The following is a 25060-nucleotide window of genomic DNA, read 5'->3' as shown; positions in this document are numbered from 1 at the left end:
AAAAATGATGAAAAACGGTGTGCTATCTATCGTATGCCGTACGGTATGGGCTATTAGACGAGCGTCTAAAAATGGGATAAAAAACGTCTAAAAATAGACGTCTAAAACACGTCTAAAAATAGACGTGTTTTAGACGTCTATTTTTAGACGTTTTTTAGACGTCTATTTTTAGACGTTATTCATCCCATTTTTAAACACACGTCTAATAGCCGGCTATTGCTCAGTGGGATGGTCAAAAATTATGAAAAACGAGGATTAAAAAAAAATCAAAAATTCAAAAAACGATGGGCTATAACCCATGTTTGTTTTTTTTTTCATTTTTTTCAAATCCTCAAAAATGATGAAAAACGGCGTGCTACAGTATGCCGTATGATATGGGCTATTAGACGAGCGTCTAAAAATGGGATAAAAAACGTCTAAAAATAGACGTCTAAAACACGTCTAAAAATAGACGTGTTTTAGACGTCTATTTTTAGACGTTTTTTAGACGTCTATTTTTAGACGTTATTTATCCCATTTTTAAACACACGTCTAATAGCCGGCTATTGCTCAGAGGGATGGTCAAAAATGATGAAAAATGAGGATTAAAAAATAAATCTAAAAATCTAAAAACGATGGGCTATAACCCATGTTTTTTTTTTTTTCATATTTTTCAAAACCTCAAAAATGATGAAAAACGGCGCGCTATCGTATGCCGTACGGTATGGGCTGATTAAAAAAAATCAAAAATTCAAAAAACTATGGGCTATAACCCATGTTTTTTTTTTTTTTTCATATTTTTCAAAAACTCAAAAATGATGAAAAACGGCGCGCTATCGTATGCCATACGGTATGGGCTATAGCCCATGGTCAAAAATGATGAAAAACGAGGATTAAAAAAAAATCAAAAATTCAAAAAACGATGGGCTATAACCCATGTTTTTTTTTTTTTTCATTTTTTTCAAATCCTCAAAAATGATGAAAAACGGCGTGCTACAGTATGCCGTATGATATGGGCTATTAGACGAGCGTCTAAAAATGGGATAAAAAACGTCTAAAAATAGACGTCTAAAACACGTCTAAAAATAGACGTGTTTTAGACGTCTATTTTTAGACGTCTATTTTTAGACGTCTATTTTTAGACGTTATTCATCCCATTTTTAAACACACGTCTAATAGCCGGCTATTGCTCAGTGGGATGGTCAAAAATGATGAAAAATGAGGATTAAAAAAAAAATCTAAAAATCTAAAAACGATGGGCTATAACCCATGTTTTTTTTTTCATATTTTTCAAAACCTCAAAAATGATGAAAAACGGCGCGCTATCGTATGCCGTACGGTATGGGCTATAGCCCATGGTCAAAAATGATGAAAAACGAGGATAAAAAAAAAAAAAAAAATTCAAAAAACGATGGGCTATAACCCATGTTTTGTTTTTTTTTTCATTTTTTTCAAATCCTCAAAAATGATGAAAAACGGTGTGCTATCTATCGTATGCCGTACGGTATGGGCTATTAGACGAGCGTCTAAAAATGGGATAAAAAACGTCTAAAAATAGACGTCTAAAACACGTCTAAAAATAGACGTGTTTTAGACGTCTATTTTTAGACGTTTTTTAGACGTCTATTTTTAGACGTTATTCATCCCATTTTTAAACACACGTCTAATAGCCGGCTATTGCTCAGTGGGATGGTCAAAAATGATGAAAAACGAGGATTAAAAAAAAATCAAAAATTCAAAAAACTATGGGCTATAACCCATGTTTGTTTTTTTTTCATTTTTTTCAAATCCTCAAAAATGATGAAAAACGGCGTGCTACAGTATGCCGTATGATATGGGCTATTAGACGAGCGTCAAAAAATGGGATAAAAAACGTCGAAAAATAGACGTCTAAAACACGTCTAAAAATAGACGTGTTTTAGACGTCTATTTTTAGACGTTTTTTAGACGTCTATTTTTAGACGTTATTTATCCCATTTTTAGACACACGTCTAATAGCCGGCTATTGCTCAGTGGGATGGTCAAAAATGATGAAAAATGAGGATTAAAAAAATAATCTAAAAATCTAAAAACGATGGGCTATAACCCATGTTTTGTTTTTTTTTCATATTTTTCAAAACCTCAAAAATGATGAAAAATGGCGCGCTATCGTATGCCGTACGGTATGGGCTATAGCCCATGGTCAAAAATGATAAAAAACGAGGATTAAAAAAAAATCAAAAATTCAAAAAACGATGGGCTATAACCCATGTTTTTTTTTTTTTTCATTTTTTTCAAATCCTCAAAAATGATGAAAAACGGCGTGCTACAGTATGCCGTATGATATGGGCTATTAGACGAGCGTCTAAAAATGGGATAAAAAACGTCTAAAAATAGACGTGTTTTAGACGTCTATTTTTAGACGTTTTTTAGACGTCTATTTTTAGACGTTATTCACCCCATTTCTAAACACACGTCTAATAGCCGGCTATTGCTCAGTGGGATGGTCAAAAATGATGAAAAATGAGGATTAAAAAAAAAATCTAAAAATCAAAAAACGATGGGCTATAACCCATGTTTTTTTTTTTTTCATATTTTTCAAAACCTCAAAAATGATGAAAAACTGCGCGCTATCGTATGCCGTACGGTATGGGCTATAGCCCATAGTCAAAAATGATGAAAAACGAGGATTTAAAAAAATTCAAAAAACGATGGGCTATAACCCATGTTTTTTTTTTTTTTTCATTTTTTTCAAATCCTCAAAAATTATGAAAAACGGCGTGCTACAGTATGCCGTATGATATGGGCTATTAGACGAGCGTCTAAAAATGGGATAAAAAACGTCTAAAAATAGACGTCTAAAACACGTCTAAAAATAGACGTGTTTTAGACGTCTATTTTTAGACGTTATTTATCCCATTTTTAAACACACGTCTAATAGCCGGCTATTGCTCAGTGGGATGGTCAAAAATGATGAAAAATGAGGATTAAAAAAAAAATCTAAAAATCAAAAAACGATGGGCTATAACCCATGTTTTTTTTTTTTTTTCATATTTTTCAAAACCTCAAAAATGATGAAAAACGGCGCGCTATCGTATGCCGTACGGTATGGGCTATAGCCCATGGTCAAAAATGATGAAAAACGAGGATTAAAAAAAAATCAAAAATTCAAAACACGATGGGCTATAACCCATGTTTTGTTTTTTTTTTCATTTTTTTCAAATCCTCAAAAATGATGAAAAACGGTGTGCTATCTATCGTATGCCGTACGGTATGGGCTATTAGACGAGCGTCTAAAAATGGGATAAAAAACGTCTAAAAATAGACGTCTAAAACACGTCTAAAAATAGACGTGTTTTAGACGTCTGTTGTTTATTGATGTCGATATGGTGGAGAATATTGCAGTGCAGGTTTAAAAGAACAGACAGAGGTCCACACGCATCTCGTTGTTTCCAATCACTGTACTTTATTTCACATTAGCCGAATGGTGACTTCACAAGGTGGATGAGGTCTCGCAAGTGAGTCCTCTTTGTCCAACAGTTCATTATATGAAACACCAATCTATACCGTGCGTGTACGTGCGTGTAAGTAGACTTGCAGGAGTCCCAACCAAAAACTGTGTGTCAGAATGTGTGTGTGTTCAACCCAAATCACAACCACATGCTATAATGAACAGAGGCTTTGTTTCCTAGCCCTCCCGCAGTTGACCCGTCCGACCTGTGTCCAGCACCCAGGTTTTAGGAATGTCTCTCACTAGACCTTTCAGTATGGCTCTTTAACTGTGTGCAACTCTGATGATCATAGCTGACTCATTAACATGACTATACTAAACATCTGAGCCACAGCTCATCTCTCAATGTGAATACATGTCATGTCATATAACATTGTGTTTGTGGATGTAAGTACAGGTATTCTATATGTGTATTTATGACTAACTTAAACCAGGAACATCTTAAGACAGATTAAGCTTTGGTAATTGTATCCTGTACTCTCCATTGAAGGGGGAAGGGTGGATCTCTGCATCCTGCCTACCCAATTTGAGTTCCTCCCACTGGTTCAGCTCACTGGGTCTCTCCACATCTCTATCCCAGATTGTGTCCCCAACTCTATATATATCTATACATATATGCCTACTGTATAGTATAATGCCTATATGTCTGGGCGCAAATACACGACATATCCTCCCTTCCTGACGCCCATACGCGTCAGGACAATTAACGGTGCCCAGACGAGCTATAAATTAAACATAAATGATAAGTGATAAAATGATTTTTCAGACCTCCGTCCAATGAACCACACAAATCCTCTTTTCCACCTGACCCCCCTGGAGAGACAAAAACCTATTACACAAAATAAAATAAGGAAATAATTCAAAAGGTAAAATAAAGAATAAGTAAAAAACACAGACCAACCCAAGCATACCTGAACACACTATAACAAACTATTACTCGAACAATACTATCATTGACCTTACTCATAAAATACAGCAACTTCTGACAGTATTAGCCGATAAAAACACATTAACATTATTAACCTTACATGAGCTATTATTTAACTTGACCCATACTGCATGATTATCATTCAGACTGAACATGAACCAATCATACCATGCACAGTATAGCAAATGACACATGCGGCGCACATATAAAAACATGTAGAAAACCCCTATGTTAAACTTCAAAATCCAGTTTCAAAAATAGACAACCGTTTCCTCAGAAAGATAGAGGGATAGATTTGGTAGAAAAGATAGAGCAACAGTAGACCATGCTATATTAATAGACTGAGCAGGGCAGAATTTCTGATCGTATAAACAGATATACACACTTACATCATCAGAATTCATCACCTGCCTTTTTTCAAAATGTAATCATTAAACCTTAGTTTGACGTGATAGGCACACCTTAATTTCGGACCCCCCTTGATACAGGAGCGTCTTGTTAATCACCTAAATTGAATCAGAATTAGAACAGACAAACCCTGTGTAGATAGATTTGAAACTGAACCATGTGTTAACCCAGAAATGAAATTCCTCATATACCTGAAACCCTATTTAAACCAAATCAAATTCCTATATTGACTGACTTCAAATACCTGTAAATGAAAAGTTGACACTCAAAACCTGTCACAAATAATAAAACAAACAAATAAACATCAAACAACAACTCACCACATAATACCTGAAAACAATATAACTAATTGACAAAAATGCACATCACCGAATATTACATGCACTCAAACATACAAAATGAAGTGAAAACATCCCAGTTGAAATGTAAACTCTCCACTGACAGCGGTTTCCTGCCATTCTACCCCCATTGACCTGTGAACACTGACTTGCACACATCGGCCCATCGTGGGCGGGGGCATGTGATGAGCTTCTTCCATTGGGGCCATATTAACCCCTCATTCTCTGAGTATCCTATAGTTCTCCTTCATTGTATAACTATGCCAATAGTGTTCAGTATTAAACCCGATTGTTTATAGCAATAATCTATTATCCTTTATTGCCATATGGGGTTGAGGTCCCCTGAGTACACATCCAGTCCGTACATGTGAAAATACCTCTCTCACTCCATCCGAGAGACGGCCTGTCTCATTAGCTGGCCTCGCAGCTGATTGTATTAGCAAATGAAAACCAACATCCCTAAAAGTAGTAGTTTCAGTACTTTGTTAAAGATATTTGACCTGTATCAGACCTGAAAACATAACATCCTTCAACATTAATTGAAACAACGATTTCTCAACATTAATCACAATTCAGATGAACCACGATTTCTTCTTTTTCTTCATGACACAAATTGTTCAGACTTTCAGACACGCGGTAGGAAATTACAATTTACAATTTACAATTTAGGCATTTAGCAGACGCTCTTAATCCAGAGCGACTTACATTTAGGCAAGAACAAAAGCATGGGAATACATCACATAAAAGCATTTATCATGAAACATGCGTAAGCTAAGAAGGTAACAGTGGAATATCTATATGATGAAACTATACATACACTATACATAATAAACTATACATATTCACTACTATGCTATACATATGTACTATGGCGTGCTATGACTATATACAATACAATTATAGTGCTGTCTACATAACATGCTATAAGTCTAAGTCAAATGCTATCTAAGCCAAATAGTTCCCACATTTCTTTTTTCGCCTACAGACTAACAACGCTTGGAAAATCTTTCTTGATCTCAGAGCTAGAATAGCTTTCAGATCTGTAGATACAGAGCAGACAGTTTGTCACCATCTGCTTCAGCACAAGTGAACCACAGCTGCCCTGTCGTTGACAGTAGACTCTCTTCTTGAGCAATCACAAGGCTCTGTAGACAGCTTAGTGTGCAGTCATGTCAATCATGAAAGCCATAGCATTGAAACTCTCTTCTTCTCCATCACAGCATGATCATTGGAATGTTCTGCCCTCCTCCATTGTAACATGAGCCCATAGGCCCTGGCCACAGAATAGTATTCTTTCCCGACACCTTCCTGCAGCGACTGCAGCAGTAGCTGTGGAGGTCACCTGCTGTGACCTCTCTTCCGGTAGAAGCTGATTTAGGAGCTCCTCCGTAGTGTTGCATAGACAGTTGCCTGTGGACCCACCCCTGGACTCTCCGTCCTCTTGGGATGATTCCATCTTCCTGTCGGCACTGCCAGATGTCACCTGTCGACATCCTCTGGAACCTGGAGATCACATGGTGTAGACGGAATCCCTGGATGGACTCCTCTCCCTTCCACACCTATTAAAAGGGAAGCATGCAGGCCCCCTACAAAGATCTCTCACTGAACTACCTATCAATTCACTGATGTCATATCAACAAGCTCATTTATGATAGGGCAGGATTGGCGGTTACGCTGAAGGGCAGATTGTTTCAACCCTGAAAATGGTCAACCTTGGTTGATCATCCCTCGGCTAATACTCCACTTCCTGGAGATACAATCCCTTCAGTCATGCTACTAGCTTATAGTCAGCTGGCCAGACCACAGGGTTGCGAATCCCATGATCACTACATGTCAACTGTGACGCTGCGTCCGCCGCCGCTTTCACCACGACACACCCACACATAGAGGGCACCTTGACTAAAGCCGATAATTGTTCAAATTCACACCAAGATACTTTCTCCCCTCGACAGAGCCCTCACAATCTACTGTTGACATCAGACTCCTCCCGTCACTCCTCATTCCTTTAGAGCAACGATCCTCAAACACTGCTCTGAGCTCACAATGGGTCTTCTAAACATAGTGGTATAGAAGATACGGACAGGACAGGAGGTCCCCAAGTAAGTATTATAAGTATTGTGAGTATTATAAAGTTCATTCAGACATTCATTAATTTGCTCACTCACACATACATTATTTTCATCACCTCATGATTTCACTCACACAGGCTTGCAATTTTCCCACTTAACCCCTGGCTCATTCTACCCAATTCAAGCTTCATATAACCTGGCAAACATTGCTGTTTCTTCTGACACCGTATAGGTGTACCAGATTATTATCCACCACCAAAATAAAAAATGTTAACAGTAGACAGTCTACCGTCGCTATATGCCTTTTTAAATGAGGAAATTACATGCCACAAACATTCACATCACACATAGGACAAGTATAAGTGTTATGTTTCTTCCACTACAAAGAGAGAATGACCCCCCCTTGACTCACTCACACACTCATCTGCCACATCCTCTCTCACACATGGGAAAGCAAAATAGCTATGCCCTCACGGTCCACCATCCTTACGGTTCCCGAGGCTCTTACGCTCATATCGCTTCACCATCCACCACGGCTCCACCCCAGGTACAGAAAATTGCGCGTCTTGTTCGGGCGACCTAGCCCCAGGTGGCAAGGTCACGGCCTGGCCAAAATAGGGGATCAGGCGGTCCACGGCCACCGCCCCTATTTGGGCAATACAACGGGTACGTTGTAAAACGTATAATTCTGCATTTTCCTGGTCTTTCTGTTCACGGATTTCTTCGCGGTATCTACCGACCGATTCCACAATATGCCCTGAATACTCTGTGCTTGTAATGCGGCTATCCAGATCCCTAATTGTTCGCATTGTTTTTTGCAAGGGCCATGGCAAACCCTCTTCAATTTTATCCCAAATAAGCATCTGTTCTAATACACTCAGGTTTAAGCTGTCTCCCCCTGTCCTATTTAGCCAACACCGTTGAATCCTATTCACATAAATGCCTGGTGTTTCATCTTCTCCGAGCGGGGCTAGAACAGTTCTATCATACAGATCCAGCCAGCCCGCTCCGTTGATGGACGTTTGTGTCCCTTTTTTAGCAGTCCTTAGACTCATAATTAACACCAAAGGCACCCTGAACACTTAATCAGTACAATAAACAACCAACCACGACACTGTTTGTTATCGATACTCTATTTTATGGGTCTATTCAACTTTAACCTGTGATGTAGGTTATGTGGTTTACTAAACTTCCAAAAAGGTTTAATATGGTTCTTTTTATACTGCAGCATGCAGTCCTCAAATCACCGGAGATCTTTTTCTGCTCTGGATCTGCATACAGCTTTCTTTCTTCTAAAAATACAAAAATAGTGTCATTAGTATTAATTTTCCACTTCTTTAGACACTTCACTCAACCACATAAGCCCTCACAAAGTTGATTCAAAATGACACCACAATTTAGTAGTATGTATCGTCCTTCCCACTGGGAGCAGGGCCTCCTATTAATTCACAAAACTAAATTAGTAGATTTAATAGACCATCCCTTCCAGACAAGGATGCAAAGGAGATTCTTAATTACTCCCTGTTTCATTATGTTGTTCCCTTATACGTGTATACAGCTTATTATTATTATTATTATTACTTCCTTATTATTATTATTATTATTATTATTACTTCGTTATTATTATAAATGTTCCAACCCAACTTAATATACCATCAATATACCATCCCCCTTTTAAAACGTGTGGAACACGTTTTAACCATTGTCCACCTCAAACCCTCAAGTCACGTAAGCAAAAGCATAGACCGCTCTGCCACAAACCTGACAGACAGGCCCCCCACCCCCACCCCACCCCCCTCAATACTGAGGAGAGCGGGCAGGGAGAAGCAGCAGCACACACATGCATGCAGCAAAAAGTAATCCAGTATTTCTACTTCTCACTGCTGAGCGTGTGTGGATCATACATTCCTCTCCTCTCCTAAACCCCCCTCGGCACTACCCCATCGGCCGGAGGGGCATACGCACAGAGAAGCGCACACAGAGAGAGAGCAACAACTGCATGCCACTCCAGGCTAATATTCAATTCACTAGCCCCTATTTAATATAACAACCATCAACCATATGATCAACAGTCGCAGCATACCACCACCTCAACCATATTAAATGACAGGGAGGGATACAAACAAAAACAAAACCCAAAAATCATATCTAAAAAAAAGAGAAGAGAAAAAAAACAGAGAGACAAAGGGACAGGGCCGTGTGAATCACTTGCTGTGTAATACAAGGATCCCGACATACGCTCCAAGATTCAGAAAACAACAAAACATACTTGCTGAACAGCCTAGTATATACAAGTATCCCAAATATGAAAACAACACCATTATCGGCGGCAACAGAGGCTGACAGGAGTCGTAGCCACCGATCCACCCTCCCGCACACACAGACAAAGTAGACAGACCACACACCCCAACAGACAGACAGACCTGGTCACACATTTGACACCACACAACATAAAACATCCTATCCCATCCTACCACTGCAATGTCAATTCAATTCAACTAGTATCATCACATCCATAATTATCTGGTACCTCCATATATGTACCCCCAAGGCGCTCACGTTACCTGCCTACATATTCATATTATCGGGACATTTTCCACACAAGTGAGAATCAAAGCTTCTCCATAGCCTTATGCTACCCAATCGCCGTCAAATATATTATTAATAGACACACGCAAACACGCAAATACCACCGGCGCCCCCTCACGCGTCTTCAACCGAGGCCACGGCAATTACAGACGCTACTCCCAGCCATCACCACGGGACCCGCAGCGAGCGGACCTCCAGTCGTGGACTTGCCAAATTCACACTCGTCCACCAAGAGGCATCCAGCCTTCATATTTAGTCTTAACATTTGAAAATACATTGATCTCCCGCGCGCCGTTCTGCCGACATCCATTAGCTATTTGTCATCGGTTTTTTAGAACGGAATCCCCCCCCACGATTATCTTGTATAATCGTTCAATTATCAAGACGCAATCCCACGTCCCCAGTAGTACAACAACGCAATACTGAGCTTATGGCCGTCACTGCATGCAACCATCGCCAAATGCCACATCAATTCATTTGTACAGCATATATGAAACAGTTCAAAATACATCCCAACATTAACAACCACATGGCCCTACACGCATCATTCATTCATCACAAGCACAATGCATTAGAATGATGCGGCCATCATAAATAAATCCAAATAAACTGTACAATGAATGTATAAAAGTCACATGGCCTGACGCACTCAACACGTTCCAGCAAATCTTTTTTCGGATGATAGGGTGTAGTCCCCAGATTAGATTTGCATAACCACAACAGGTCTGCCGCAGACACGCACCGCACGATGTAAATGGAATTAATCGACTTCAGCTCTCGCCATAAATACTCCTGTCGGCGCAATATCGCACCCAAATCTGTTAAAAAAATAAAAAAAAACCCTGGGCATGCATGCTCACGCGCAGCCCCCCCTTCACCCCTTTTATAGTTTTCATTTTTTATTTTAGTTTGTTTGTGTTTTGTTTTTATTTCATTTCATTCCATTTCACTTTTATTCAATTTCATCTAGCTTCACTTTAATTTAATTTAATTAAATTTCACTCTCATTTAGTTTTACATTTTTACATTAATTTACTTTATTCCTAGGAATCACCATTCCTAGCAATAAAGTAACATTATATGGATCCTCGCTGCCCACAATAACTGCAATATTTCCCACCATTACAACCGACGCCAAACCCAATAGGTTCTTTCCGTTAACCTGTTCATGGAAGCCGTAAGTAAGTATATGCAAATATGCAAGTATCACTTACCGAATTCCCCCCCAAAAAAATTAAAAAATAACAGGCTGAAAGCGTCCGCAGATAGCTCGCCAGATTTGTTGTTTATTGATGTCGATATGGTGGAGAATATTGCAGTGCAGGTTTAAAAGAACAGACAGAGGTCCACACGCATCTCGTTGTTTCCAATCACTGTACTTTATTTCACATTAGCCGAATGGTGACTTCACAAGGTGGATGAGGTCTCGCAAGTGAGTCCTCTTTGTCCAACAGTTCATTATATGAAACACCAATCTATACCGTGCGTGTACGTGCGTGTAAGTAGACTTGCAGGAGTCCCAACCAAAAACTGTGTGTCAGAATGTGTGTGTGTTCAACCCAAATCACAACCACATGCTATAATGAACAGAGGCTTTGTTTCCTAGCCCTCCCGCAGTTGACCCGTCCGACCTGTGTCCAGCACCCAGGTTTTAGGAATGTCTCTCACTAGACCTTTCAGTATGGCTCTTTAACTGTGTGCAACTCTGATGATCATAGCTGACTCATTAACATGACTATACTAAACATCTGAGCCACAGCTCATCTCTCAATGTGAATACATGTCATGTCATATAACATTGTGTTTGTGGATGTAAGTACAGGTATTCTATATGTGTATTTATGACTAACTTAAACCAGGAACATCTTAAGACAGATTAAGCTTTGGTAATTGTATCCTGTACTCTCCATTGAAGGGGGAAGGGTGGATCTCTGCATCCTGCCTACCCAATTTGAGTTCCTCCCACTGGTTCAGCTCACTGGGTCTCTCCACATCTCTATCCCAGATTGTGTCCCCAACTCTATATATATCTATACATATATGCCTACTGTATAGTATAATGCCTATATGTCTGGGCGCAAATACACGACACGTCTATTTTTAGACGTTTTTTAGACGTCTATTTTTAGACGTTATTCATCCCATTTTTAAACACACGTCTAATAGCCGGCTATTGCTCAGTGGGATGGTCAAAAATTATGAAAAATGAGGATTAAAAAAAAAAAAAAAAATCAAAAAACGATGGGCTATAACCCATGTTTTTTTTTTTTTTCATATTTTTCAAAACCTCAAAAATGATGAAAAACTGCGCGCTATCGTATGCCGTACGGTATGGGCTATAGCCCATGGTCAAAAATGATGAAAAACGAGGATTAAAAAAAATTAAAAAATTCAAAAAACGATGGGCTATAACCCATGTTTTGTTTTTTTTTCATTTTTTTCAAATCCTCAAAAATGATGAAAAACGGCGTGCTACAGTATGCCGTATGATATGGGCTATTAGACGAGCGTCTAAAAATGGGATAAAATGTCTAAAAATAGACGTCTAAAACACGTCTAAAAATAGACGTGTTTTAGACGTCTATTTTTAGACGTTTTTTAGACGTCTATTTTTAGACGTTATTTATCCCATTTTTAAACACACGTCTAATAGCCGGCTATTGCTCAGTGGGATGGTCAAAAATGATGAAAAATGAGGATTAAAAAAAAAAATCTAAAAATCTAAAAACGATGGGCTATAACCCATGTTTTTTTTTTTTTGTTTTTTTAACCTCAAAAAAGATGAAAAACGGTGTGCTATCTATCGTATGCCGTACGGTATGGGCTATAGCCCATGGTCAAAAATGATGAAAAACGAAGATTAAAAAAAAATCAAAAATTCAAAAAACCATGGGCTATAACCCATGTTTGTTTTTTTTTCCATTTTTTTCAAATCCTCAAAAATGATGAAAAACGGCGTGCTACAGTATGCCGTATGATATGGGCTATTAGACGTGTAAAAATAGACGTCTAAAACACGTCTAAAAATAGACGTGTTTTAGACGTCTATTTTTAGACGTTTTTTAGACGTCTATTTTTAGACGTTATTTATCCCATTTTTAAACGCACGTCTAATAGCCGGCTATTGCTCAGTGGGATGGTCAAAAATGATGAAAAATGAGGATTTTTTTTAAAATCAAAAAATCAAAAAACGATGGGCTATAACCCATGTTTTTTTGGGGGGTTTTTTAAACCTAGAAAATGATGAAAAACGGTGTGCTATCTATCGTATGCCGTACGGTATGGGCTATAGCCCATGTTCAAAAATGATGAAAAACAAGGTTATTTTTTTTTTCAAAAATTCAAAAAACGATGGGCTATAACCCATGTTTTATTTATTTTTAAAAAAAATTAAAACCTCAAAAATGATGAAAAACGCCGTGCTATCGTATGCCGTACGGTATGGGCTATAGCCCATGTTCAAAAATGATGAAAAACAAGGTTAATCTTTTTTTCCAACATTTCAAAAAACGATGGGCTATAACCCATGTTTTTTTGTTTTTTTTCAAAACCTTAAAAATTGTGAAAAACGGCGTGCTATCGTATGCCGTACGGTATGGCATATAGCCCATGTTCAAAAATGATAAAAAACGAGGTTAATTATTTTTTTTTAATTTCAAAAAACGATGGGCTATAACCCCTGTTTGTTTTTTTTTGTTTTTTTTTTTCAAATCCTCAAAAATGATGAAAAACGGCGTGCTACAGTATGCCTTATGATATGGGCTATTAGACGAGCGTCAAAAAATGTGATAAAAAACGTCAAAAAATAGACGTTTTTTATCCCATTTTTAAACGCACGTCTAATAGCCGGCTATTGCTCAGTGGGATGGTCAAAAATGATGAAAAATGAGGATTCAAAAAAATATTCAAAAAAATCAAAAAACGATGGGCTATAACCCATGTTTTCAAAACCTCAAAAATGATGAAAAACGGTGTGCTATAGTATGCCGTACGGTATGGGCTATAGCCCATGGTCAAAAATGATGAAAAACGAGGTTAATTATTTATTTTTTTTCAAAAAACGATAGGCTATAACCCATGTTTTCTTTTTTTTTCTTTTTTTTCAAAACCTCAAAAAGTATGAAAAACGGTGTGCTATCGTATGCCGTACGGTATGGGCTATAGCCCATGTTAGAAAATGATGAAAAACGAGGATAAAAAAAACATAAAAAATTAAAAAAACGATGGGCTATAACCCATGTTTTATTTTTTTTATTTTTTTTTTAAACCTCAAAAATGATGAAAAACGCCGTGCTATCGTATGCCGTACGGTATGGCCTATAGCCCATGTTCAAAAATGATAAAAAACGAGGTAAATTTTTCTTTCAAAATTTCAAAAAACGATGGGCTATAACCCATGTTTTGTTTTTTTCATTTTTTTTCAAAACCTCAAAAATGGTGAAAAACGGCGTGCTATCGTATGCCGTACGGTATGGCCTATAGCCCATGTTCAAAAATGATGAAAAACGAGGTAATTTCTTTTTCTTCAAAAAACGATAGGCTATAACCCATGTTTTCTTTTTTTTCCTTTTTTTCAAAACCTCAAAAATGATGAAAAACAGCGTGCTATATTATGCCGTACGGTATGGGCTATAGCCCATGTTAGAAAATGATGAAAAACGAGGATAAAAAAAACATAAAAAATTCAAAAAACGATGGGCTATAACCCATGTTTTTTTTTCATTTTTTTCAAAAACTCAAAAATGATGAAAAACGGCGTGCTATCGTATGCCGTACGGTATGGGCTATAGCCCATGTTAGAAAATGATGAAAAACGAGGATAAAAAAAAAATCTAAAATTCAAAAAACGATGGGCTATAACCCATGTTTTAGCCCAAGTTTCGCAAAAACCCGACAGCACGGTTCAGCCAGACCTGCTATTTTTGGCAGAAGAAGGAGAAGAGAAAAAAATACACAATAAGGGACCAAGAGACCCTTCGGGCTTGTCACTTAATAAATAGACTTGGTACCATAACTGTATGTACAAACACAGTAGAGAACCTGGGGGTTATCATCTATGAAACGGCAACACGATATAAAAATAAACCATTTAAATACAACAAATTGAGCAGGGCACCGCAGGGAGTTGAACCCCGTTCTGGTAAACCAGGAAGTACCACAACCAGTGCCTTAGTTTGTTTTGTTGTAATTTACAGGTCCAACAGCAATCACATTCATTACATTTCTTTCAACAGTAAAGTAATTTCACAATTTACATTGTCCCCCAGCACTGGGGGGCAGTGGCGGGACACTTGGGAGACACTGGGGGGACACTGGGACGAAAATCACTCCGAGACCATGGGCTATAGTCCATGGTCTCGGAGTGATTTTCGTCTTTTTTTCAAATTCTCAAAAATGATGAAAAACGGCATGCTATAGTATGCCGTACGATATGGGCTATAAGCCCATGTATACAAAAATGATGAAAAACGAGGATTTGAAACAAAATTAAAAAGAAATCCAAAGTAATCCAAAAAAATCCCCAAAAATCCAAAGAAATTAAAAAAAATCCAAAGAAATCCAAAGAAATCCAAAGAAATAAAAATACAAAAAAAATAAAATAAAAAATAAAAAATAAAAAAATCAAATGAATTCAAAAGAATTCAAAAAATAAATAATCAATTTCAATCCCGGAGTGATTTTCGTCTTTTTTTTAGAATCCTCGAAAATGATGAAAAACGGCATGCTATAGTATGCCGTGCGATATTGGCTATAGCCCATGTTCAAAAATGATAAAAACGAGGATTAAAAAAAAAGACGAAAATCACTCTGAGACCATGGGCTATATATATATGGGCCCATCGTCTCGAGTGATTTTCGTCTTTTTTTCAAATCCTCAAAAATTATGAAAAACGGTATGCTATAGTATGCCGTACGATATGAGGGAGGGATTTTCGTCTCATCCTCAAAAATGATGAAAAACGGCACTGATTTTCGTCTTTTTTTTTAATCGTCAAAAATGATGAAAAACGGCATGCTATATAGCCTAGTATGCGGTCCGAGACCATGGACCTTGGTGCACGTGCTGTTGGTCTGTTGTACGCTACTTCACCCACTGTAGAGCATCTTGTTACCGGGCGGACCAGGGTTTTCTTTCCAAATCACCCAAATCCCTGAATGCTCCTTTAAATTGGTTGTCACGTTGTCAAGTTCAAGGACTTAAGTCGCTCTCTGTGTTCGTTGGCATCGGGTTCAGACAGGAGAGCCCTGTGGAATTATGTGGGCCCCGTGACAGCCACATCATCACACTAAACTCTCCAGTGTTTATTCAGCGGTGAAAACCTATAAACCACGGCCTGTCATGAGCCGCCTATGTACGGCGAGCATGCTGGGGGAACTGCGTGGAATCCTTCTAAACTTGAGGGGCTTAGAAGGAGTTTACTGAATGATGTATCCCTTTTAGCAGTGGTTCTCGAACGTTTTAGGCCTGACGTCGAAATTTAGTTTCAGTTTTCTGAAATACCTATGTTTCTATGTCAGTGGTGCTCAATATTTCATGTCAAGGATCCCAAAAAGTATATGTAATTGGCCACCGACCTCCATCTGAAAATATGTTGTTCCAGGGACCCCCCCCCCCCACAGAAGCAAAGATTTGAGTTAAAAACGTTCGCTCTGAAAGAATATATTCAAAGATCTGCTCCACATTTTCACGATTTTTCTAAAATAGCAGACCTCCAAGCGAGTGCCGCGCTATGAGCTTGTAGATCTGCTATTTTTCAATCGCTTTATAACATAATGCTTTAAAACACCAAAAGGGGTTCCCACCCAGAATGGGTTAAAAGGATCGCCATGTGTTGGTATATGCATTATTATATCCCTGTACAGTATATTTGATACTGTCCTCCTCAGACCGCTGCATGACCTCGCGAACAGTTAAATGGAACCAAATGGACCCATTGAGTTCTCCCTTCAGCGCGACCAGAGCCAGGTGTCATGGTGACATGATGAGAAGTGCATGTGTTCGTCTATCGGTGTGCTCTCCTCTCCGCCGTCGCGATACGGAACAACAGGGCAGTGAGAGAGGCTGCAGGAGTCCAGTTGGAACTATACTGTTCACTTGCATTGAACTCATTTTCCCAGAAGCCCTTGCAAGCCCAGAGCACGGGTCGATTTACCGGGTTTCGTCATCATAACTGCACGACGGCCTCGTCTCCAGGTCCACGACAAATCCGCTATTTCTATTTTAATTATTTAAAAAATGGCGAATTATACACATAAAACAAATAGCGGGGTTTAGCGTATTACGCAGGGGAAAAACATGGAAAAGCAAAACTGTTACAAGAAAAAATCACACCCGTGTGAACTGAGTGGTGCAACTCCCCTCTCCCCCCCTTCCTCTCCTCTCTCTCTCTCTCTCTCATTAGCAGGCAACAGTGCAGCACTAATGCTATCTCTCTCTGTTTCTGGCACAACAGCGCCCCTACTGGTACGGTAGTCATAGTCACACTGGTGCTCATGAACCAACACATACATAGGTGAACCAACACATAGGTGAACACGGACATTGCTGTTCCTTGGAGTGGTTGCACCACTCAAAAAACTATGGAAATCATCCAAATCGGCATACTATAGTTGACGGCTTTCGACGTGTCGTTTTTCGTGATATTTGTCGACGATAAAAAAAACCTACATGACAACATACTATATATTACTAACGATTATCTTTGTAGATGAAATTAGGTTGACTACTATAGGATTCCTTCTTTTTTCAGCAACTCTCTGTTGAAGCCATTTGGCTTGTCACCATCCAGAGCCGGCCAGGACTTGAACCTGTGGCCTCCTGATTTACAGGCATGTTAGTCACAGCGAGGAGTGGGTGGGGTATGTGTTGGTATGCATATATACAGTAATAATTTGATGCCGTGTATATGATATCGTCCTCCTCATGAACTCACGAACAGTTCTCTCCCCTCAGTGCGACCAGAGCCAGGTGTCACCGTGACATGATGAGAAGTGCATGTGTCGGTTTTTATCTGCGCGGTCCGCTCGCCAGCGGAGGGAATTATAGCTGAGCCTGCTAGAAACACCTGTATGTTCTTATTGAGAGAGAGAGAGAGAGAGAGAGAGAGAGAGAGAGAGAGAGAGAGAGAGAGAGAGAGAGAGAGGCCTGCATGTCGCCGGTCCAACGCCAAGGTTTCTGTCAGAACCACAAGTCCGCAATACCAATTATGGATATTTTAACCACTTTAACCCATTTGGTGTTAGCATCAGGTTATGCTTTAGCTATTGAAAAATAGCAGATCTACAAGCTCGTAGCGCGCCACCGAGTGGCGCGCTACGAGCTTGTAGGCCTGCTATTTTTTTTAAATCGAAGAACGACTGACAGAAACATAGCTTTTTCAGAAAACTGTTAGGATGTAGAAGACATGTTTTGAATCTGATCTCAGGTCAGAGAGTAAACTAGAGAGTAGGTCAATAGAGAGTATTGTAGTTCCACAGGGGTCAATAGAGAGTATTGTAGTCCTTCTACACTGGGAGACGACCCCCCTCATCCTGAGTGGCAAGACATTGAGCAGCATGGAGCAGAGTTTGGAAGCACAGTGCTGCGTATATACCACCTGTCTCTAATTGTCACACATTGCAGTAGGCAGCAGGGTCGTTGCGCGACTGAAAACGAGCGCTTCCTAACGGGAATGGGAATGGGCACGGTCGGCAACAATATGGTAAAGAAATTGGGCCTCTTCCAGATTTCCTTCACAATCGCATGCGATACTAAATGAAGGCTCTGTTCCGTTTTTGTGTCTCAAGCTGTTTAATTTCAAGGACCTCCATCACTCTGAGACCCCCTTTTCCACCGGTTGGTTCCCAATGGGAACCGGTTCAGTTCTTTTTTCCACCGGTTGGTTCCCAATGGGAACCGGTTCAGTTCTTTTTTCCACCGTTTGTTTCCCAATGGGAACCGGTTCAGTTCTTTTCCACCGGTTGGTTCCCAATGGGAACCGGTTCAGTTCTTTTCCACCGGTTGGTTCCCAATGGGAACCGGTTCAGTTCTTTTTGGTTCTTATTCTTAGTCCATGAGCCAGAGCTCCAAAATTGGTGGGAAAAACTAGAGCAGCATCAGTTATGAGAGTGGCTGAGTTTCAATCGGCTTTTTCATGGGGCTCATAGAAAGTCATTCATCTTACATATTCCCTCGTCAATGTGTTCCACAGTCGCACGCACACACACACACACACACACACACACACACACACACACACACACACACACACACACGCACAGTTGCACACGCACGCACACACACGCACACACTCTGTGGTGGTTGACGCATCGCCGACACAAAGCCAACATAAACACAGCACATGACAACGTATCACTATAAACCGGAAAGCTGTTTCAATGCCATTTCCATGATATCATGGTTAAGTTATTAATAATGCATATAGAAGTGTTTCTCTTGTATAGCCTCCTATTCTACTGTGTTCTTCTTTGGGGAGATTCCTCTCCACTGAACAAGCGAGTCGCAACACGTTGCTTGTAGATCTGTTCTTCAAATGTGTGATGTAGGCCTATATTGCATTATTATACTTTGGCGATCATTCAATGCTTCAAATATGAGCCAGTGAATGAGTTCAAATGTATGGTGAGTACTGTACCTACTTAAGTACAATGTTGAGGCATTTGTACTTTACTTGAGTATTTCATTTTACTTCTACTCCACTATATACATCTTGAATCCAAATATTGTACTGGTCTGGTACACTACATTTATTTGATGAAAACTTTGGATTAGTAGTTACTTTGTAGATTTTGATTATCATTACAAAATACGTTAACTATACTTCAGCCCTATATACATTTCGGCTATTTGAAAACAGCAGATTTACAAGATTTGTATACAGACAAACATGTCCACCGTAAGATGAACATTTTAAAGTTTGAATTGGGTTTCTAGGTGTAAGTAAAACAACTCTTTTTCTATTGCCATTGAGAATGCATTGGGCGTTTAAGTTAAATAACTCAGAAACTACAAAACATTTCAAAGTAAAAAAGTTCCAGCATGTGTCTCCACAGTAAGCTGAATAATAAAAAGTGTGAATGGAGTTTCTAGGTGAAAGTGACTTTTTTACGTGCCAATGTCTGCCATTGAGCCCCGTTATAAATTTCTCAAATTTGAAAGCACTATATTTTCTAAAACTATGAAACATTTCAAAGATTCCTTTTCAGGCAAACATGTCCACCGTAAGATGAACCTAAGTAGGCTAGAATGGGGTTGCTAGGTGTAAGTATGTAGCACTAGTAGCATGCCAAAGTTTGTTCTATTGCCATTGAGAATGCATTGGGCGTTTAAGTTAAATATCTCAGAAACTACAAAACATTTCAGTAAAAAAGTTCCAGCATGTGTCTCTCCACAGTAAGCTGAATTATAGAAAAGTGTGAATGGAGTTTCTAGGTGAAAGTGACTTATTGACGTGCCACTGTCTGCCATTGAGCCAATCTCAACCTGGATTATTATTTAGTTGTTTTTCCAGATCTGTCTGTTTTCCAGGCTCTAACAGACAGTACAGTGCCTGTGAGAACGAGAAGGCCGGAGCAGAAGCCAGCAGTCGGTTCACAGACAGTTGGTTCACAGACAGCGTCTCCGTTCTCAGTTGAAAGATCCATTATCATCAAGTATATACAGGAATAATTCAAGCTGCATGTCTGTCTGTCAGGTCGCTGGCTGGACTCTGGCTGCATGGCACAGAGTACAGCCCCCGACGTGGAAAATAACTTCTCTCCTAATGCCCTAAAACTTTACGCCACACACGCACGGAAGCACGGCCGCACACACGCACGCACGGCCGCACTCACGCACGGCCGCACACACGCACGCTCGCCAGTTTTGTATATCCATTAACTAAGTGATTGATTATTATCTTTGCGTTAGAAATGGCCAACGGAAACAAATGAGAATGCATGCAGGCTTTGGGCCCAGTAGCCTCCCCCTGAGAGAGAGAGAGAGAGAAACACACACACACACACACACCACAGGCCCACACACACAGACGATGGACGTGCACGCATGTACATGCACACACATACAGTACAATAATTCCTCCTTTGTCCAGTCCTGTTCCTCTCTATATACGCTAGAGCCGTTCATTTGTTTTGGAACACGGCGTCAGACAAACCATTGTGTTTCGGGCCAAATCTTTCCTTATACCCCCCGAAAAAAAAGGGAAACAGACAAAAATCATTAATGACCAACATTTTCCGATTGGACTCTTGCCATTTTGTCCCCCCCCCCCCTCCCCCCCTCGCTCCCTCTGGCATCCTCTGAGATCTGCATTGTTCCAGGAGTCAAACCAGGTTAAAACTTGAGCCCAGCTGTTCTCTGGTCTGGAACACAGACAGCGGCAGGAAGGGAATACTGCCCCCCCCCCCCCTCTGGCATGCCAGGACAATGTACAGCATCTATATTATCGTCATGCAACGATATCATATGACCGTTATTAAACCGAAAGGCTTTCATGGTTTATTGAATGCAAAACGTGGAGAAGCGGTTCCACATCCGTTAGAAACTCTGTACAGCAGTATATTCACTGAGCATGTACAGTACGTATACAGTAAGTACATGAAGCAACATGGGTGTCTGTCTGTCTGTCAAACAAACGGCAGGTAGGCCTATATGGAGTCTTACTATAGCATGCCATTTTTCAACATTTGAGGATTTGAAAAAAAAGACAAATCTTGTCGATTAGATTTTCGTCTGTTTTTCCAATCCTCGTTTGACCTTGGGCTGTAGCCCATCTCAGACGGCATACTATAGCATGTCGTTTTTCATCATTTGAGGATTTGAAAAAAAAAAAAAGACGAAAATCACTCGAGACAATGGACTATATAGCCCATGGTCGGAGTGATTTTCGTCTTTTTTTCAAATCCTCGTTTTTCATCATTTTTGACCATGGGCTGTAGCCTGTAGCCCATCTCAGACGGCATACTATAGCATGCAATTTTTCATCATTTGAGGATTTGAAAAAAAGACGAAAATCACTTTTTCAAATCCTCAACAATGAAGAATCGCTCACTATAGCGCGCCACTCAATGACCTTGAACAGTATAAATGACCTTGAGCAGTATAAATGACTGTCACCAGTATCAATGACCTTGAACAGTATAGATGACCTTCATAAGACTATAGTATGCCCTCTGAGACCATGCGGACTATAGCTGTATTTGGGTAAAGTGGTGATAAGATAAGACATTGAGCTGTATTTGGGTAAAGTGATAATATAAGAACACATTCAAGTATCTCACAATGTATAAAGTTCCCAAATCAACAATGATGAGTAAGTTGTGTTGCTCATAAAACATCACTTCATCACCAATTTTTGCAGAAGAAATATACGTGTGAAAACTCTCAAACTAAAATAAGAGACGCTCATTTTGTTCCGAGTCTAGTTAACAGAAATCATATGGAATAAATAGACTTGTGAACCTAACTGTAGGGAGTACAAACACAGTAGAGAACCTTGGGGTTATCATCTATGAAAAGGCAACACAATGAGCAGAACATTTAAACCATGTAAATACAACAAATTGAGCAGAGCACTGCAGGGACTTGAACCCCGTTCTGGTAAACCAAAGTACCACACCAGTACCCTGGTTTGTTTTGTTGTAATTTACAGGTCCATTATTTTCATCTTGTTCTCAAATCCTGCAAAATCATGAAAAACGTCATGCGAAACCATGGACTATAGTATACCTTTATGTGATTCATCTTTTTTTCAAATCCTCCAAAATCTTGAAAATCACACCCGTGTGAAGTAAGTGCTGCAACTCTGTTGGGTTGCACCACGGCATACTATAGAGCGCGGCAGTCCCGCCCCCTCGAGAGACCCGGAAAATAAATCCGTTCATTTTCCTCAGACTTTTCAGAAAGTATTTAAAGAAGTTTAAGCCGCGGACAAAGCCATCTGGAGTGAACACAATGTTTTGGACCAAACAAAGAATTAGAAAAAAAACGGCAGGTACAACACTTGTTTTTCTTCTTTGTTTGGTCTAAGATAGTGTTGTCATGATTCGTCACCACTGCTTTGTACGACACTTGGGTCTTTAAATAATTTGAAATTTCTATGGGAAAAATGCATTGGGATTCATTTCCTGGGCCTGGCGTCGTCATGAAAGGGGGCGGGACTGCGACGCTTTTTTCCAATCCTCTTAAATCATGAGCTTGTAGATCAGATTTTTTTTGCTAATGTTCCCCTCGGAATAGTGATTCTAGGGTTAATGTAATTAATGTAGTAAATACATAAATGAAACTTGGATTTATTACATTAACGATATGAACGAATGAATATTAAATGAAAAAAGTTGCAATCAAAGATTTGGCACTCTGTAGTAACGAGGAACCCCTATACTAGGGGTCCGAGAACCATGTGATCACAACCATCACTGGCTCCCGGTTAAATACAGAATAGAGTTCAAAATCCTCCTCACCTATAAAGCTCTCAATGGTCAGTCACCACAATATCTCAAAGAACTCATCTATCCCTACAATCTTAACAGAACAGTGTGTTCATAGTTTACAAAAATGCACCCGTCTTTTAAAGTCCTGAATATCAAAGGTTACAATAGGAGGCAGGGCGTTTAAGTCCCGGGCACCGTCTCCTGGAATCTGTCCTCGGGGGTGACACGCTCTCCTTCCAGGTTCGGACAGGACTACAGTTTGTAGTAAACTCGGTCTTTTACTTAATTTTCATATAGAAATGTTTAGGCATTTTGAGCAAAGAGATACATTTAAGATACAAGTCAGAATACGAAAGTGAGGCAAGAGGAGACATGGGTAGGGATGGAGCTTGTTAATTTACATCGATAACGATCAGGCTTAGAGCAATTTCTATTATTTTGTGGAAAGACAGGAGACAATAAATTCTGAACAGAACCAGTATCTTATACTAGGGCAATTGACCTTTACCAATAAAATATCAAAGAAACTGTTAACAGGTTAATACATGTTCCGCCGGACCGCCACTTTAAAAATTTAATTGCGTTTACCCGGATAGTGCTGGTTGGCATTTAATGATTCACCTCTTGTCTTGATTATTTAAACATGAACGGGCCACTATGCTCAACAAGCCCAAAGCTTATTGATAACGGGTACTCAATAAGTTTAAGGATTGTTTTCGGGTATCGAGCTTCATCCCTACACATGGGTATCAACGTTTTATTGCTCACGGTCAAGCGGTTCATGAGCAATGCCCGTTTAAAGTTTCAGTGAGTGCTATAGCGCCACCCATTGGCCAATGGTTGTGGGCTTTGTGTCCTCACCGTTTGGCATTGCCCTCTAGGTTGTCCTGATCAGATGGGGTGATCGGAAATCAGGGCCAATCGTCATTTTCAAATGATTGGAATCCCCCCCTATGGTAGAGGGCTACCATATTGCCAAGTTTCACGAAAACCCGACAGCACAGTTCAGCCAGAACTGACATTTTTGGTGTTAGGAGAAGAGAATAAGGGACCAAGAGTCCCTTCGGGCTTGGTCCCTAAATAGACTTGTAACCCAACTGTAGGGAGTACAAACAGTAAAGAACCTGGGGGTTATCATCTATGAAAAGGCAACACAATGAGCAGAAAATGAACCATGTAAATACAACAAATTGAGGGCACCGCAGGGAGTTGAACCCCGTTCTGGTAAACCAGGAGTACCACACCAGTGCCTTAGTTTTATAATTTACAGGTCCAAAATCAGTTTTAATTTAGCAAAATATGTTTAACGTACTCTTGCCGACCTCCTGCGGCAAGATAATTAAAAAAAAAGATAGCCAATTTGAATCATGACTATAAATGATAGCCATGATCATGTCTTTATACTATTGAAAAAGGAGACTCACTCCACAAATACCTTAAAGAAAACTCCTCAGACATAAACTAAGAATATCTTATTTGGTCATGCTCATAAAGTGCTGAAAAGTGCTAAAAGTGAAAAGTGCAGCAGAAAACGTTTGGGTCATAGGCCCATCGTCAATGCCTCTCCTACTGACTGGCATGGATGAAGTTTTAGCTGCAAATGGCAGCATAAATAAATCACATCAATACACACCACATAATGTGATGTTAACCGACGCGATGAAGCTTGCACATTATAAGACATACATCACATCAACCAACATCACATACCTAGCCCTACCCTAACCCTAAGTTCATTATGTGATGTGGGATGACATGATGAAGCCTTACTCACAAATGTGAAATGAGACAAGACATAAACACACATCACATACCGGGCCTGTGTTCA

The sequence above is a fragment of the Protomyctophum parallelum genome (assembly GCF_964188405.1).
Source record: "Protomyctophum parallelum genome assembly, chromosome: 8".
NCBI lineage: Eukaryota > Metazoa > Chordata > Actinopteri > Myctophiformes > Myctophidae > Protomyctophum > Protomyctophum parallelum.
The sequence above is the reverse complement of the archived record's forward strand: the minus strand, read 5'-3'. Positions refer to the sequence as shown.